The sequence below is a fragment of the Psammomys obesus genome, unplaced genomic scaffold, assembly GCF_907164565.1.
Source record: "Psammomys obesus unplaced genomic scaffold, mPsaObe1.curated_primary_1811, whole genome shotgun sequence".
Lineage (NCBI taxonomy): Eukaryota > Metazoa > Chordata > Mammalia > Rodentia > Muridae > Psammomys > Psammomys obesus.
This window is the reverse complement of record NW_026585504.1, coordinates 32,333,884-32,349,800: the sequence shown is the minus strand read 5'-3', so window position 1 is coordinate 32,349,800 and position 15,917 is coordinate 32,333,884. Positions and strand designations below refer to the sequence as shown.

General features: G+C 46.0%; 1 pseudogene; it reads right to left on the bottom strand.

The window, feature by feature from the left end:
* Window positions 1-5,502: 5,502 nt before the first annotated feature.
* LOC129673166 (peptidyl-prolyl cis-trans isomerase A-like) lies at window positions 5,503-5,974 on the bottom strand (annotated as a pseudogene).
* Between the last annotated feature and the right edge of the window lie 9,943 nt (window positions 5,975-15,917).

Sequence of the window (15,917 nt, the reverse complement as noted above, 5' to 3'; positions counted from 1 at the left end):
GCCTTTTACATCCCCCATAGCAAACCAATACAGGAAGCGTGGCCAAGACATGTCTCAGTATTCTAGTTTCCCTGTAATTCCATTTCTCATGACTAACACTAAGCGCCACACTGCTTTCTGTTGGAATTCCTGTGTGACTGAATCCTAGTCTCTTCTCAGGCAGACAGATGCCTGGGGAAGCCTCTGGACGAGGCGTGTGCTCAAGGAAGACAACAGCTTACACACATTCTTAGACATGCACAAATGACAGAAACAAGGAGAACAGGAGGGAATAACATGAATATTAGCAATGGTGGAAACATTAACTTGCTTTCTGCCTCAGACTTTTGAGGATTTCTCCAGATATCTCCAACAAGCAGACATGACTCTGATAAGAAAAAAAAATGTCATTTTAATTGATTAGAAGTGAGACAGTAGTCTAAGTACTTACACCATTCTCTGGCACTGCAGAAGTCATTATGAGGGCTAGGGAGGTGGGGAAAATGTGGTGAAAAGCCAAGATTCTGACTAGGGCCTGGAGAGATCTGAGTCTGAGGACAACAGCAAGCAGAAGGCATGCCTAGTGGGGCTCATGCAAGCTGAGAAAAAGGTTGTGCTTCCCCACGTGTGATGGTTTGAATGAGGATAGGCTCCTGCAGGCTCTTATGTTTGAATACTTTGTCCTGAGTTGGTGGGGCTGCTTGGAAAGGATTAAGAGGTGTATTCTTGTAGGAATAGTGCCACTGGGGCCAGATTTTGAGGTTTCAGAAGCTCATGCCATTCCTAGTTAGCTCTCTCTGTGTTGTGGTTATGTCTTGAGATGTGAGCTCTCAGCTACTGCTCCGGCACCTGCCTGCCTACCTCTGCCTGCCTGTTGTCACGTTCTCTGCCATGATGCTCATGGAATCCCCTCTGCAAATGGAAACCCCAAACAAACATTTTTCCAGAACTTGCCTTGGTTTGGCTGTCTCATCACAGCAAAAGAAAAGTAGCAAAGATGCTAGGTTAATAAATAAATCCAATTAACTCAAGGGAAGAGTCCTCAGAGATTATAATAGGAGTACAAAGAAAATGTCAAAAATGTTACTATTGCGGATAATTAGTGTTTTATATTGTACTAGCATGCTTTGTACAGTATCTAATACTATATTACTGTATTATGTCACTTAATCCTCCCAAATACTTTCAGGAGAAAAGTTCTAGAATCATCCTAGATATGTAGATGAGGTGATAGAAAAACAGATGTTGGGTAATTTGCCAGTAAGTAGTTGTATCTGGATTTGAATTTTCAAATCATTCCAAAGACTGTGTTTCAGAAGTGGGTCAGAGAAGCGGGTGAATAAAAATACTTGAGACTGTGTAATATCTGTTGCTTACTTTTCTATCGTGGTGTAACAAATTACCACAGATTTAGCAGCTTACTGTATCCATTTATCTCATTCAATAGTTCTGAAGTCCAGGTGGGCTCCATCAACTTCTCCTGAGGGTCTCACACTCTTCGATCTTGGTGGCTGCCAGATCAGGCTTGTATCTGGATATTGTAGGGAAATCCTTTCCCAAACTCTTTTATGTTGTTACTCCAAGTCATCCTTTGTGGTTGTGGCTGTTGCTACAACCACAAGCTGTTCCCATGCTTCTAATTTCCTAATTCTTTTGGTAGTCCCTGGATAAGACTCCATAGCTTTCTATTAACCCCTGCCCCACTCCACAGTCTGCGTTTCACCACAGGCCGTGTGATTGTGGTTGGCGTCTCCGCCTGAGAATAAATCCCATACTCCAAGGGGAACAGGTTGCACTCCTGGGTCATTATTAGAGTTCTGTCCCTGGCCCCCAGGAAGATTTTTGCTTTTGTCTTGGCAAAAAAGAGTGGTTAGAGTTTTGATAAAAGGACACATTTTGTAGAATAGTGGGCTTGGAGATATTGGTGGGCATTAGTGTCTAGAGGTGAGGAAAGAGTTAAAGCAAAGATATCAAGAGGGGGTTTCTGATAGCTGGATGGGGCAGATCTGAAAGAGGAAGCCAGGTGGTTAAGAAATTAGCAAGTGAAACCTCGTGGGCTCGGTGATTCATGCTGCAGGACTCTTGACCTTTTGGAACATGTCCCCCACTCCAGTATTTAATCTGATCCTCATTACACACCTCTGAGGCAGAAGGCACTGCTCTCTCTGGCTGACAAATGAGGGAGCTTGCAAGTCCAGTGTGCCTCTGAGGTCATACTATAGACCTGTGGCCAAGGCCACTGGATGGGCCCATCCTTCCTGGATCTCACTACAAGGGCACTAAACAGCATGGATTTATGGCTGAATTGTCACAGTTCTCTGAGTTCTGATCATTCACCCTTCCTGGCTGAAGGCAATTTGTTCCATTCTAAGAGAAACAAGTAGAGGAGTCTGACTGACAGCCATCCATCAGAGGATAGAGGATGGGAGAAATTCCTCTCAGTCTGGACTCTGGCTTTCTGAGGGGGAACATTGGAGAGGCAAAACCAGAGGAGTGGCAAAGAGGCCAGTGGAGAGATTTTTCTCATCCCTGTAATGTATGGAGAAGAGGCCAGGGAGGTTTTAATACGGAATAGAAAGAGCCAAGAGGATGGATGGAGGGTGTGTGGTTCACAGAAGGACTCTGACAATTGCTGATTATGGTGAGCTATGGCAGAAACCGGGGCGCTGCGAAGACACGAGATGAAATCCCAGCTGCCCACACCCCAGTAAGGCAGAAAAAGCTGCATATCCAGGATTTGAGGAGTCAAAGCTTCCAGGTTTTGCAAAAGGGGGTGTGTGTCCTAGAGTGTCAACTCCTGCTACAAAATCTGCCCTTGTGACTGATCAATACTGATGACAGCCATGAAGGGTGGACCCTGAGGCCTGTCAGAGCAGCAGTTACTTCCGGTGACCCAAGGACAGGCAGCCAGGAAGTCCTGGAGGACTCCTTCTCTGTCTGGGGAAGCAGCTCCTGCCCCAGGCAGACCGGCTTTCAGAAATACTATAGGAAAATAAAATCAGTCTATTAAGAAATTCTAGTCTGGTAATCTCAGACCTCAAACACTTGCATTTTCTCCAGTCTGCCTGTTTGGGGGAAAGGCAGGAAGGAGAATTTAAAGTGGCAGGTATCGATTGGCTCTGCTCACCAAAAGAAGGCCCTTTACCAGCTCTTCCAATTACATTTTATTCAATAGCGAAAAGGAAAGTAGAGAGACCCCTACCCCCACCCCAGAGCTGCTTCCCATTCCCCGTGAATTATGACGTTATCATCCTTGGCTCAGCATTTCTGAGAGCTGCCTGGTAAAGAAAGCACTGTTCCTTGCACCTGTAGGGAGATGAGTTGATGGATGAGATGGGAATTCACATTCCAGAGAACTGGGGAATTGGATGAGGTAGGGAGTGAGTTGAGTTTGTAAGGCTGACTACCTTTTAGTTAGCTTTAGGAAGATCACAGGATTTGGAGGAGGCCTGACCCGGGGCTCCAGTTCTGCCTCTGCCCACCTTTTTTTTTTGGTTCTGAGCACTTCTCATCTCCAAGCACATTGGTTTTTCTGTCAATAAAGGGACAGGCCTCCTTGCATGTTTGCTGTGAAGATTCAGAGGCTGTCCTTCCAGCGCATCAACAGGACTGAACAGAGGTGCCAGAAACACCCTTGGGGATTGTGACCCAGCATCCTGCTCTGTGAGTGCTGGGGCTGCTGTTCCCAATGGAGAGACAGCCGTGTGTTGAGTTCAGTAAAATAATTACTGGATGAGAAGATGCTAGTTCCCTTTGCTTTATACTGCCTTTTCTTGCCTGCGATTCCAGCAGCTGCCACTAGGCTGGAGTCCCTGTCTGGTGATCACTCACTTCCTGATGACACAGGGTCACAGTTTTGCTGTCTCTTCACATAGTGAAGGGCCGAGGGAGCTCTGCAAGGTCCCTTCTATAAAAACTCCACTCACCAAAGGTCCCACAACCCCATTCTACGTTGGGAGGCTAGCTGGTAATATGAATTCGGGAATGCATAAACATTCATTCCACTAAAGTCATCGATAATGCTAATAAATCTATTTTTAGAGTCTCAGAGACTCCCTTTCTCTGGCTTTCATTTCTCTCAGCATTCTCAGGAAGAAAGTAATTACCTTCTGAGGCAGTGAATCACTGACGGTAACAGTAGCATCTCAGGTGTGTGTGGGTGTGTGTGGAGGAATAGGATGGAGAGACAAGAGGGAACTGTTTGGGGTAGGGACTGAGCTAAATCCTCTGCCTTATGATTTTGTGACCGTTACAGAGTGTACCTTCAGAGATAGAATTACTATGATCCACAAATGTCAGGGTATGGGATAGGAAAGAGGCAGAAAACTGCCTTTTTCCCATAGATGCCTTCATGTGTACACACAATGCTCCCCCCCCCCCGCCCCGGCCTGAATCCTCCCAGTGCAGAGTTAACCAAGACAGTCACATGGGCACTGGAATAGGCTGCTTTCTTTTAGGGGTTCAAGCATGACTCACATGACTTCTGCATTCAAAAGGCCTGCAGACGAACAAACGGCTGAAATACACACGGAGTTTGCAAATACCTGCACGGTGTAGATTAAAGGCCTGTGCTACAGCGACCTAGGAGATGGGAACCCATGTGGGCCTATGTGCCTGGGGCAAAGTCTTTCTCCTTCTGTGTCTCGGTTATAAGTGAATGAATAGAATCAATCTGGAATGACTTCTCCAGATATGAATTCTGTTGGATGTATCTAACAGACAACTGGCAATAGCTTAAACAAAGGGAGGCTAGTCATACAAATCAAGAATTGCCCAGCCCGTGGCTGATGTAGCACTAAGTGATATCAAAGACCCAAGGTTGTTTTTTTTTCCCCTTGTGTCTTTTCTCCACCACACTTAAAAGTATCAGCTGGGCTCACAATTGCATGATGGTCTTCAAGCGACACCTCTTTGTTGTAAACAAGCAAAGGCGAGGGCAAAAGAGACTGAAGGCTTAAAATCCAACAGATGGCTCTCAATACAAAAGGAAAGTGATGGCTTCCTACAAAGGCCTGAACAGAAGGCTTAAGCTTGAGTCTCCCAGAGCTGCACACAGTGGCCACTTGACTTCAAGGTGTCAAACGGATTGGACTTGGGGTTCACCCACACTGCTGGCTGCAAACAAACAAACAAACAAACAAACAAACAATATATCAATTTCTGCAATCCCACATAAACAGCCCTGGACCCTTATAGCCACAACAGCACTGGCCAGTCAGCTGGTTTGGTGAGGGCTTACGAAGATGTTATCTGTCTAGAATATCCCTGAACAAAATCCTAGGGGCCATAAACCTATAAATGCACAAGTACTGCTCTCTCTTTTTTTAATTTACTTTTTATTCATAATCATAAACTTAACTCTGCAATCCAAATAGACTTGGAGGGGAATGAGAAAAATATGGAACCTGAAGAACTTCAGTGAGAGCAGAGATCACGGGGTAATTCGAGCAAATAGGATGCGGGTACCCTTCTGAGCTACAGAAGGAATGGTCTGGTGGGTAAGATGCCCACAAGTCAAAAGAATTAGAGTTGTCCACAGCCAGAAATTGTGATCTTCTTGCTGGTCTTGCCATTCCTGGCCCCAAAATGCTCCATGGCTTCCACCATGTCCATGCCTTCTTTCACCTTCCCAAAGACCACATGCTTGCCATTCAGTCTTGGCAGTGCAGATAAAAAACTGGGAACCTTTTGTGTTTGGTCCAGCATCTGCTGTGGACAAGATGCCAGGACCTGTATGCTTCAGGATGAGGTTCTCATCCTCAAATTTCTCCCCGCAGATGGACCTGCCACCAGTGCCATTATGGCATGTGAAGTCACCATCCTGGCACATGAATCCTGGAATAGTTCTGTGAAAGGAGGAACCATTATTTCCAAATCTTTTCTCTCCAGTGCTCAGAGCATGAAAGTTTTCTGCTGTCTTTGGAACTTTATCTGCAAACAGCTTGAAGGAGACGCGGCCCAAAGGCTGGCCATTGGCCTCAGTGGGGTTGACCATGGCTGTGGCAAAAGGTGAGAAAGGACAGCGGCATCTGCAAAGCCAAACATTGCTCTCTTGACCTCAGCTGGGTCTCCAGAACCTTGTTCAGAACGTGATGGGCCACAGGTGCATGTTAACTCCTTGTGGCTGAACAGACACATTTCCCATCAGTGTGCTCGGACCTCAGTGGACGGGGCTCAAAGTATCTTGGATAACCAGATTTTCGAGCAGCTGGAGGGTGAGGCAGAGATGCTGATGATCTCAGACGAATTCCAATTACACTGCTCTAGCGGTTTCTATACCCAAGGCTGCGAGGTAAAAACCATATGCTATATGTGTGTCAGGTCACGGTCCCACAGGAAACAACAACGAGAGCAATTGAGAAAACCTTAATAAAGGGCTGTTTACAAAGGCATGGCAGATTAAGGGAAACCAAAGGGGACAAGAACATCCTTTGGGGCTGGTAATCTGGGGAACTGTTTTTGTCCCTGGCTGAAAGAGTAAAAGGGAGAGTGGATCCCTTTAAAAACAGCTGTGCACACAAGATCCTGCCCCTCCCAAACCCAAAAGAACAAAAGCAAGCAAACAGAAGGAAGGAACGGTGGAGAGAGAAAAGGAGAAAAGGAGGGAGGGATAGAGCTCTAGCCCTGCCTGGGCTTGGCACTGTGGCATGAACAGAGCTCCGTCACACTTAGGGAGAGCTGAAGAACCAAACATTCCCATCTCTTTCCTGCCACCTTTATGTCAGCATTTGGTGCCTCCCTTTCGCTTAGTTCACTGGAACCCAGAAGGGAAAGGGGCCTGCTGGCTGACGTAGTCCACGGAGTTCAGACTCCAGAGTGTTAGGTGGGGGAGAAGGGGTGCGCTGTTATGATATACACTACGAAACAGCTCTGGTTATTGCTCCTGTCCTTAGAATAGAACTCCCAAACACTTTTGGAGTTTCTGAAGTTATCAGAGGGGATAAAGATGAGAATAATAAACCTTTCCAACTTTACCCTTGAAGGTGAGTTGTGGAAAACCCCTCGGGAAGAAGGCTGGCTGCCAGGGAGATGACACTTGACCAGAGGTTTGCCTTTTAACCTTCCCCTTGGCGAGAGGAGAGAGGAAGGGGATGAACCTCATTAGCACAGGCCCAGGATTTAGTTAGACCCTTGAACGGAAGCCTCGGAAAACCAAACATCCATGGAAGTGACCACAAGTAGCAGCCAGGAGGGGTGCATTCCTGGAAAGGCCTCAGAAGCTCCGTGCCAGCCCTGTGCCACCCCCAAACGCTGTCACGTGTTTCTTTGGGAGTTCAAAGAATGATACTCCTAAAACAAGGTAATTTTTTTTTCCTTTTTGCTATGTTGAACAATTTTATAAGACAGAAATGAAAAGTCTTTTGAAGAAGTGTGAATCCAGATTCCTACCCCTTCTCTGATCCCCACCCCAGCCCTGGGAGAAGCCTTCCTCAAACACCTCTCATCCTGTCTGGATTCCCCCAACACAAGAACTTCGTGGCCTTCAGCCTTCTTACTGGAATGTCATTAGCTGTCGAAAAAGAGACCTGGTCTGTCAACACACCTGGGCAAATGTCTGCCAGAGGGCTGCCCTCTGTCTCAGCCCCATGAAGAATAATGTGCGAGCTGTTGTCTGCTTGATGGGCTAAATGTAGTCTGAGGTCATTATGTGTTCTCTAACCCAATTCAGCTCCTCCCTTCAGAATCATTTGCTAGTGTTGATGTTCCCCAACTTCTTCTCCTACAGAAAAATGGCATCTACCGAAGAGGTGATGGCCTCCAATGAAACAATACACACCTGCTTTTTCTCCAGTGGATATGCTCTTGTCATTTTTAAGCCACCGGATCTTCTGGGGACAGAGGGAAATTTTCCTCTATCTCTTCTGCTCTTTTTCCCTGCCTCTTTTCTTGCCTTGTCTTCTCCTTCTCTTCTTCCTCCTCCTCCTCTTTCTTTTTCTTCTTTCCTCTGTCTGTCTGTGGTCTGTCTGTCTCTTCTTTTCTGAACGGCCATCTCTGAACTCACTAAGTAGCTAAAGATAACCTTGAGTCCTGATCCTTCTGCTTCCACCTCCTGAGGTTACAGGTGTGTACCCCCATGTGGTTGATGCGATGCTGGGGGTTGGAACTGAGCCACACCCCAGCATATTCATCTCTTCCACCTGACTATGTGCAATTTTTTTAATCTTTTTTTTTTGCTTTGTTTGTTATGTATTAATTTTTTTTTTTGTTTTTGTTTTGAAACATGGCCTCTCTTCATAGCCCTGGCTGACCTGAAACTCACTCTGTAGACCAGGCTGGCCTCACACTCACAGAGATCTGCCTGCCTCTGCCTCCCCAGTGCTGAGATTAAAAGTGTGAGCCATTATGCCTGGCCTCTGTGCTGCTTTTCTATCATTGAAACTAAATCTCGTAGAGAGCTCGAGAAGGTTCATTTCTCAGTTTCAGCTTATGGTTACTTAGCCTAAACTTTGGCACACATGGTAAAGCCATGCATCATGGTGGGGCAGGCTCAGTGAAGGAAGCTACTTCCCTGGTGGCAGCTGGAGGCAAAAGGAGGGAGGTCCAGGTCCCAGTGTTTCTTTCTAGGGCTTGCCCCATATGACTAGGAAACTTCTAACTGGTCCCCATCTTTGAAGGATTCTCCTGTTAGTGCCAGGGCTGGGGATCAAGACTTCAACATTTGGGCCTTTTGGGAACATCCAGATCTGAACTGGAGCAGGCTGCCCCTGGGCTTTGCCTTTCCGTGATAAACTAGTGGTTTAATATCCCTGCTCTTCTGGGTTCTGGCGACTGTTCTTACACACAGGCAAACTAGGAAGGGACTCATGGACTCTTCAGTTAGAACCACCTAGTCAGAAGCACAGACGGTCACCTGTTGGCTGTGGAAGTAGAAGGTGACTTTGTGGGCCTGAGGCCTCAGAGCAATGGAATCAGGGTGTGGACGAAATGCTTCTGGGCTGTAGAACTCTGTGAATGCAGGACTGAAAGTCAAATGCTGGATGAGGAATCATTTTCAGAGGGGCAGTTGGGGGTGACTTTGAGGTAGGCTCAGTACCATTTACTGAGTGTCTGCTGTGTGCTAGACTCCGCGTTAAATGCTTCGCATACATCATCACAAACCTGCCAGAAAACCCGTAATTTTCATCTTCCTGGTCTAAATGAAGTTCAGAGATTCTCCATGCCTTCTTAAAGGTAGAAATAGCGTTCAGTGTCAAGACCACCCAGCTGCAAAGACCACACTCTTTCACTCTAGTCGTGGCCTTTGGTATGCTACAGACTGCTTTGACACCCTTGAAACCTTAAGGCAGAGACTAACCTCCCCAGCTGGTATGTTTACACACAAAACCCTAGCTATCAGAAATCTTGTAGCTTTTGTCTGAAATTGAGTGACAGCTGCTCCGGTTAGATGGGAGATTTGTTCGCACTTTTGCCACAGTCCCTGTGGGCATTCCCCCGTGAGGGACCATTAGGGCTCACAGCCTGGGCCGACTTTCACTGAAGTGACTTGGGAAGTAGTAGGGCGGAGCTGAGTGGCCTGACATTGGGGAGCTCGCCTGGTCACTAACAACCAATGGCAGGTTCAGAGATGGTGTGGAGAAACCTGATTGGTCGCTCAAAGCTATATAATGTGTTCTCTCTTCCAGGAATAAATAAGCCTGCATCCTCTTGCTCTCCTACTCCCGGTGTCAGTGTGATGACTCTATGCCCTCGGCCTGGACCCCTGGGAAGAGGACCAATAAGACCACACCAGTATTGTCCCAGTACTAAGGCTGAGGATCAGCTGCCATTTCTTGTCCTGTCTGGATGTAGGCTCTTCTGTACCTGGTCCACTCTACTGGTTTATGCTTTTATTTGTGTGCACCCCTGTGTGTTTGTGTGTGTTCTTGGGTGCATGTGTTCATGTGTCTATGAGTGTGGAGGTAAAATGATAACCTCACTGTTGTTCCTCAGGAGTAGTCCACCTTAGAACCCCAAGCTCCGTGATGGCTAGTCAGTCTTGGCCAGTAAACCTCAGGTTTCTTCCCATCTCTGCCTCCTGGTTGATAGGATTACAGATATGTACCACTACACCTGACACTTTTTATACAGACCTGAGGACTGAACTCGGGTCCTCAGGCTTGCAAGGAAAGCACTTTCCCTACAGAGCCATGTCCTTAGCCTCACTTATTTATGTTGTCTTCTTGCTTCCAGGAGGTGCTTGGCTCCGGTCTCCAGCAAACCCACTCCCCTAAAGGTACAATATGATCTATTGGAATTTAAGCACGAGTGGCTTCCTTTCTTTTCAATGTTTGCTTTCATGTTTTACAGCAGTCATGTTATAATTACAAGTAAATTGTGCATGCACCTTGGCCATTATGATTGGAATCATTTCTTCCGTAGGGCTTTGTGATAGGCTTTGAAGACAGTTGTCTTAGTTACCCACACCTTGTTTTTTGTTTTTGTTTTCGTTTTTTTACAATACCTGTGTGATGCTATGAAAATACCTGTAGCTTGTCTTTGCCACTTTGTAGGTTCCTCTTTTCCCACCATTTATTCTCCCACTGGTTTCATCTCCTATCACACGATAGGAGAGAAAGGAGAGAGAGAGTTCCTTGAGTCTACTTTCTTGTTTCTTTTTTTCAGCATGACTACTAACAAAACACCACCAACCCACCTGAACATTTATTTAAATGCTCTAGCATTTATACACCCTCTGAAAGTTCCCAGAATTCCGAATGTCACACAATCGCAGAAAACTATCCGCAGCTGGTAAAACCACAGCTCTGCTTAGAGCACGAGGCAAATCACAGTCAGGTGCTTCAGACCGTCTGAAGCAGCTCCAAATCCCCTCACCTGGGATTAAAATGAAAACATTCTTATATGTGTTTTTAAAAGGACCCCAAATTCCAGAACTGTCACTACAAATACTTTTAGCTCTCTAGGCCTGATTTACCGGAGATTGAGCCTAGTGCCCCGGGCACAGCACTTTACTACTGAGTTGAATCACAGCCCGCTTTGATTCATCTTTTCTATTTTAAGATGAAGTCTCACCAAATTGCCTGGTTGGCCTCAAACTCACTCAAGGAAGGCCTTGAACTTGAAATCCTCCTGTTCCATTCCATTCTCCCAAACTGCTGGAATTACATATCTGCACCCCCCCCCAGGCCTAGATGGGGTTGTTTTGTTTTCTTTAACCTGGATGAGGGAGGTTTTGATATAGTGTGTAGGAAAATTATTTCAAAATCCCAAAGCCGAGCAGACTGTCAAATGCTTCTCTGAGAGAAGCCAGGGGGTACAGCATGTGGTGGCTGGTTTTGAAGGGTGACTGGAGGACTCCAGAGGATGCACAGCCGTAAAGTCAGGGCTGCAGTGACACACACCTCACCTCCGTCCCCACCAGCAACAGGGATTCCTTCTCAGGTTCATGTGCTGCTGAGACAGAGGCAGCCTTGCTCTCATTAAGGAAAAGCAGCTTTCCCTTTCCCATCCATCTTCTTTCCCCTCGGCTGCACCTCCTTTCCCAGAGAGAACACTCCCGTCTTTCACTCCAAAGTTCTCCTTTGCTCTTGGAGTAGTTCTGGCTCAGGAGAGCCGGGGCTTAGTGGAGTTAGACTGAGGTGAGGGTGTCAGCAGAAGGTATACTCTAGTTATGCTCATGATAAGGTTGCCTACACCCCAATGGGAAATTGTAACTCTGAGCCCAGGCATTTGGCATCTTCTCAAGGAAGGGCTGGTGAGCCTCATGGTGAGAAGAGCAAATGTGGGTGGGATCTTTCCGACTGGATGCCCACATCCGCCCTTCTTTCATTCTAGTTGCCAAGCTTGCTTTCAGATTTTCTCATTTCCTCAAGGTACAGGGAAGTCAAATCAGCCAGGATGGAAGCCTGAGGGCAAGCAGAACGAAGATGAGCAAATGTCCTCTGCTCAGGACAAAGGACCTTCCTTCAGTGCTAAAGCTGAGACTGTCAGGGCAAAGTTGTGTTGACTCAGCATCCTGGATGGTGCTGGAATTCAGACCTCAGTAAGTACTGTGCAAAGTGCACTGTGAGCAAGTTGTAGGGTCTGTGGGAAAGCAGTGAGCCCTGAAGAGAAATCTAGTGCAGGCGGAGCTCACCGACTGTGTTTCTCTGTGTTTTCTCCGTTATGGGGGGGGGGGAGAATAGAGGATGGTGCCAGGCCAGATTCCAGCAGGGTGTACAGTGTGTGCGCCTCAGAGGCACTACTTCTGTCTGGGGTGTCTTTTTATTTCTGACCGCAGTCCAAAGGAAGGTTTTAAATGAGGGAATCAAGATTTGAGAGGCTTGGAACCTTCCAAGTGACCCCCAGATAAAAAAAAAAGGTGGAAGTCTGCCTTTGACTGCTGGTTTGTTCGCTTCCAGCGCCTGTAAAACCAGCAACACCATTTCTCCAGGTGGATTTCCTTAACACAGGAATTCTTCCAAATTATTATTGCTGGAACTCAGATGCTGAGCTTTGCTCAGTCTTTCTGCATCTTTAGAATTCTCTTGTTTGGTTGGGGTGTAGCTGATGGTGGGTAGAGGGGGCCAAATGTCAGTGTCTTTTTTTTTCCTAACTTATTAACACCAGATCAAGAAAGAAGGTCAGAGCTGTCAGTGTAATTGAGGTGTCTGTGAGTTTCAATTATCTTGTAGAACTCTCCGCTCCCAATCCAGACAGCCTGTAGCTAAGTCTAGTCTAGAATCCAGGAGCAAGGGCTGCTACCTGAAGCCTGCCCCAGTTTCTGTGTACGGAAGGAAGGCAGGCAATGCAGCTGTCACACGTGCAAATTCTCAAAATTAAAATAGTACTTAAAATATTTACAATGTATGAGTCCCTTACCTTGGTGCTGTGACAAAATGTCTTGTCATCTTGTACAAGTTGTGACAAAACAACTTAGGGGAGAAAGGGCTTATTTTGACTCACAGTTCAGGGTACTGCCCATGATGGAGAGGAAGCCATGGTGGCAGGGGCTTCAGGTATCTGGTCACACAGCCTCCAATGTGAGAAGCAGAGTGATGAATACTTTGTGCTCAGCCAGCTTTCTCCTTATGGTACAGTCCATGAGCCTTCAGCCCATGAAATGGTGCTGCCCATATTTAGAGCATCTTCCTGTTTCAATTAACCCAATCAAGAGAATCCCTCAGAAATATGCTGAGAGGTGACTCTAGACCCTGGCAAGCCGGCACTATTAGCCATTTTAATGAGAGAGACTGGTAATCAGGTGAGACTTTGCCGACTCATCTACTACCTTGTTGGGAGATCCATTTGTGCCGAAGGTGTTCTTACAGTTAAAGTAAATCCATCCACCCATTCAGTCATTCTTCAGGTAGTTCACAGATGTCTCTCATGGGCCAGGCACCATGGGGGTGGTGCCGAGATGATATGGAACAGAGACAACTACAGGCTTTTCCTGGAGTCCCCAGGCCAGCTAGCAACTGACAGGCTACTGGATAGACACGAAGACAGGGGGCACATTCCAGGAAGGTTACAACAGCCAAAACTGAATATATAAAACTGGTGTGCTCGGGACTAGGGAGGTTGGCTTGGCTCAGGGGGACAAAGGAATGCAGAAGAAATTTCCAGGAAGAAAGGAAGCATCCTATGGTGTCCAGAAATAGACACTTGGAAGACTAAGAGTCAGGACAAGAGTTAAATGTTGATAGTTAAAACTTCCAAGAATGATACAGACTTGGGAGTTCCCAAACATAGGACACAAATGACGAGTTCTTAAGTTCTTCTGAGAGCTTGGTATAGATCAAATGTATTTCCTGTACAGAACTGGAATTCATCTAGAGGTGGGCTTTGGAGAATGGAAAGGACTTCTGAGATTATGGAGAACCTCAAAGGATGTTGTGCTAGCTTCCCATGACTATAACAAATAACTGAGACAGTGACCTTATAAAGAGAAAAGGTCCATTCTGGCTTACAGTTTTGGAGGCTATAGTCCATGACTGGCTGCTCTGGGGCCTGGTAAGGCAGCATATTTTGATGGGAATGTATAGCAGAGCAAAACTGCTAATCTCACGACCAGGAGCAAACTGGGGCTAGGGTTCTCACCACCCCATTTAAGATGTACCTCCAATGACCTAAGGCCCTCCCCTATCACCCCACCTCCTACAGGCTCCATTGACTCCCAAGAATGCTATTGTGGGGGTGCATCATTTAACACATGGACCTTTGGAGAATACTTAAGATCCAAACTATAGCAGTGGAACTTGCCTGAGATTGGCAGGTTGGGTGGGAGACAGAAGTTCAGCTTTGGGTGGATGAGTGCACTGGACAAGGATGGAGATAAAGAACAGAACAAGCTGTAGTTCCCTCCTCTTCGGACAAAGGGTCAGCTCAGTGAGATGAAGAACAGACCAGGTTTGGAAGCATACAGATCTGGTACAGTTATTTATTAGTTCTTTGTTCTAGACATTATTTTGGTTTCTTCACCTGCAGATAGGCCCTAGTCTCTCACACAGAGAGCTGCTGTGAGGGTTGGAGTGGGGGAGCTGTGCACACAGGCTGTACAGCTTTCTCCTTTGCAGCCACTGGGAATGCTTCCTCCTTAGGTGACAAAGTTAAGTGCAGCCACTATTTGGGGAAAGAAGAAAATCACAGCTTTTTTTTTTTTTTTTTTTTTTTTTTTGAGGTGTGAGATTTTCCCAGAAGCTCTCACAGGTCACATACTTACTTCTGAACCACTAAGGACAAAAGAGGCAAGATTTTTTTGAGACCAGTCAGGTAAGCCTCTGGAGCTAGGCAGTCTGGGCTGCCCAGGTTATCAAGGCCCTAGCAGGGTGTTGCCTAAACATAATATTTAAGAAGAGGCCTCAGACACCTGCCAGGTACCCCAAAGTGCCGATTCAGATAAAGTTTGCAAAATTCTGGTGCACAGTCAATTCTCTGCCTTTCAGGAATCAACCCTAGGGCTTTGACGAGCATCACAATCAGGTCTGGTGTGCAAGTAGCCATAGCCAGCCATGTTCAAGGTGCCTTTCCTTAATCCTATCTGGGGCCAATAAACCTCTAATAAAAAGGAGAGGAGGAAATGGAGTGAGATTTTTTTTTAAGGCAACAGGAGTAGCTCAGGGTTGGCTGTTATCAAAATCATAGAGTCATTTACAAAGTTCGTTTGAATTCATATTGCATTTCACTTTTTAAAACCTGTAACATGAATCTCTTATTCTCCAGGGTGTATTACCAAGCTCCATTTCACCCACAACCACTCTGGATCCTAATAATGAAGGCATGGAGTCCCGACAGCTCCTGTGACAGCTAGAGGGTGTCTGCTCACAGTGACTGCAGCAAGTGGGAACATGGTAGAGCAAGAACCTTGGGCAAGCTGGCCTCGATCTTATCTTATCTACAAGCAGCAGCGCCTCGCTCTATAGGTTTTTATAGTGTTGAAGTTTGGTTTTCCCTGTAAGGAAAAAAAAAGATAGGAAGAACATTTGGATGTGGATAGATTGAATCATTGCCACTTTCTGCTATCTCCCCAAAGAGCAAAATATAGAGTGGGATTGTGTGAAGAGAAGGGATGAACACTTAGCAACAATCAGGCACCCCACAATTCAAAGAGATGACAGCATTGCTGTCTAGCATGGCAACAAGATAGAAATATGTGCTAACAAGTAAAATCAGGCTAATTGCTGAAAAAAATTACAACTTATAATGAGCCTTCCTTACATAAATGTTTGTGCATCCTGAAATCATTTAACACCTACAGACTTTATCATATCAGTATGTAAAATCGCTAACTTTGCCACCATTAGTGGTAGGATTTCAGGCAACTCTCTTCATTTGCCTAAGGCTCAATTTCATTGGCCATAAAAATAAGAATAATCATTAACTTCATGTAAAAATGGACCAGATGAGGTAATGTGTAGGGAAAGGCCTTTAAAAACTGTGAAGCATTGTATTGAGGTGTTTAGCAGTAATTGTTATAATTGTCCATAAGAAGCATATATTTCAGGGGGTGAGAATGGTTGAGA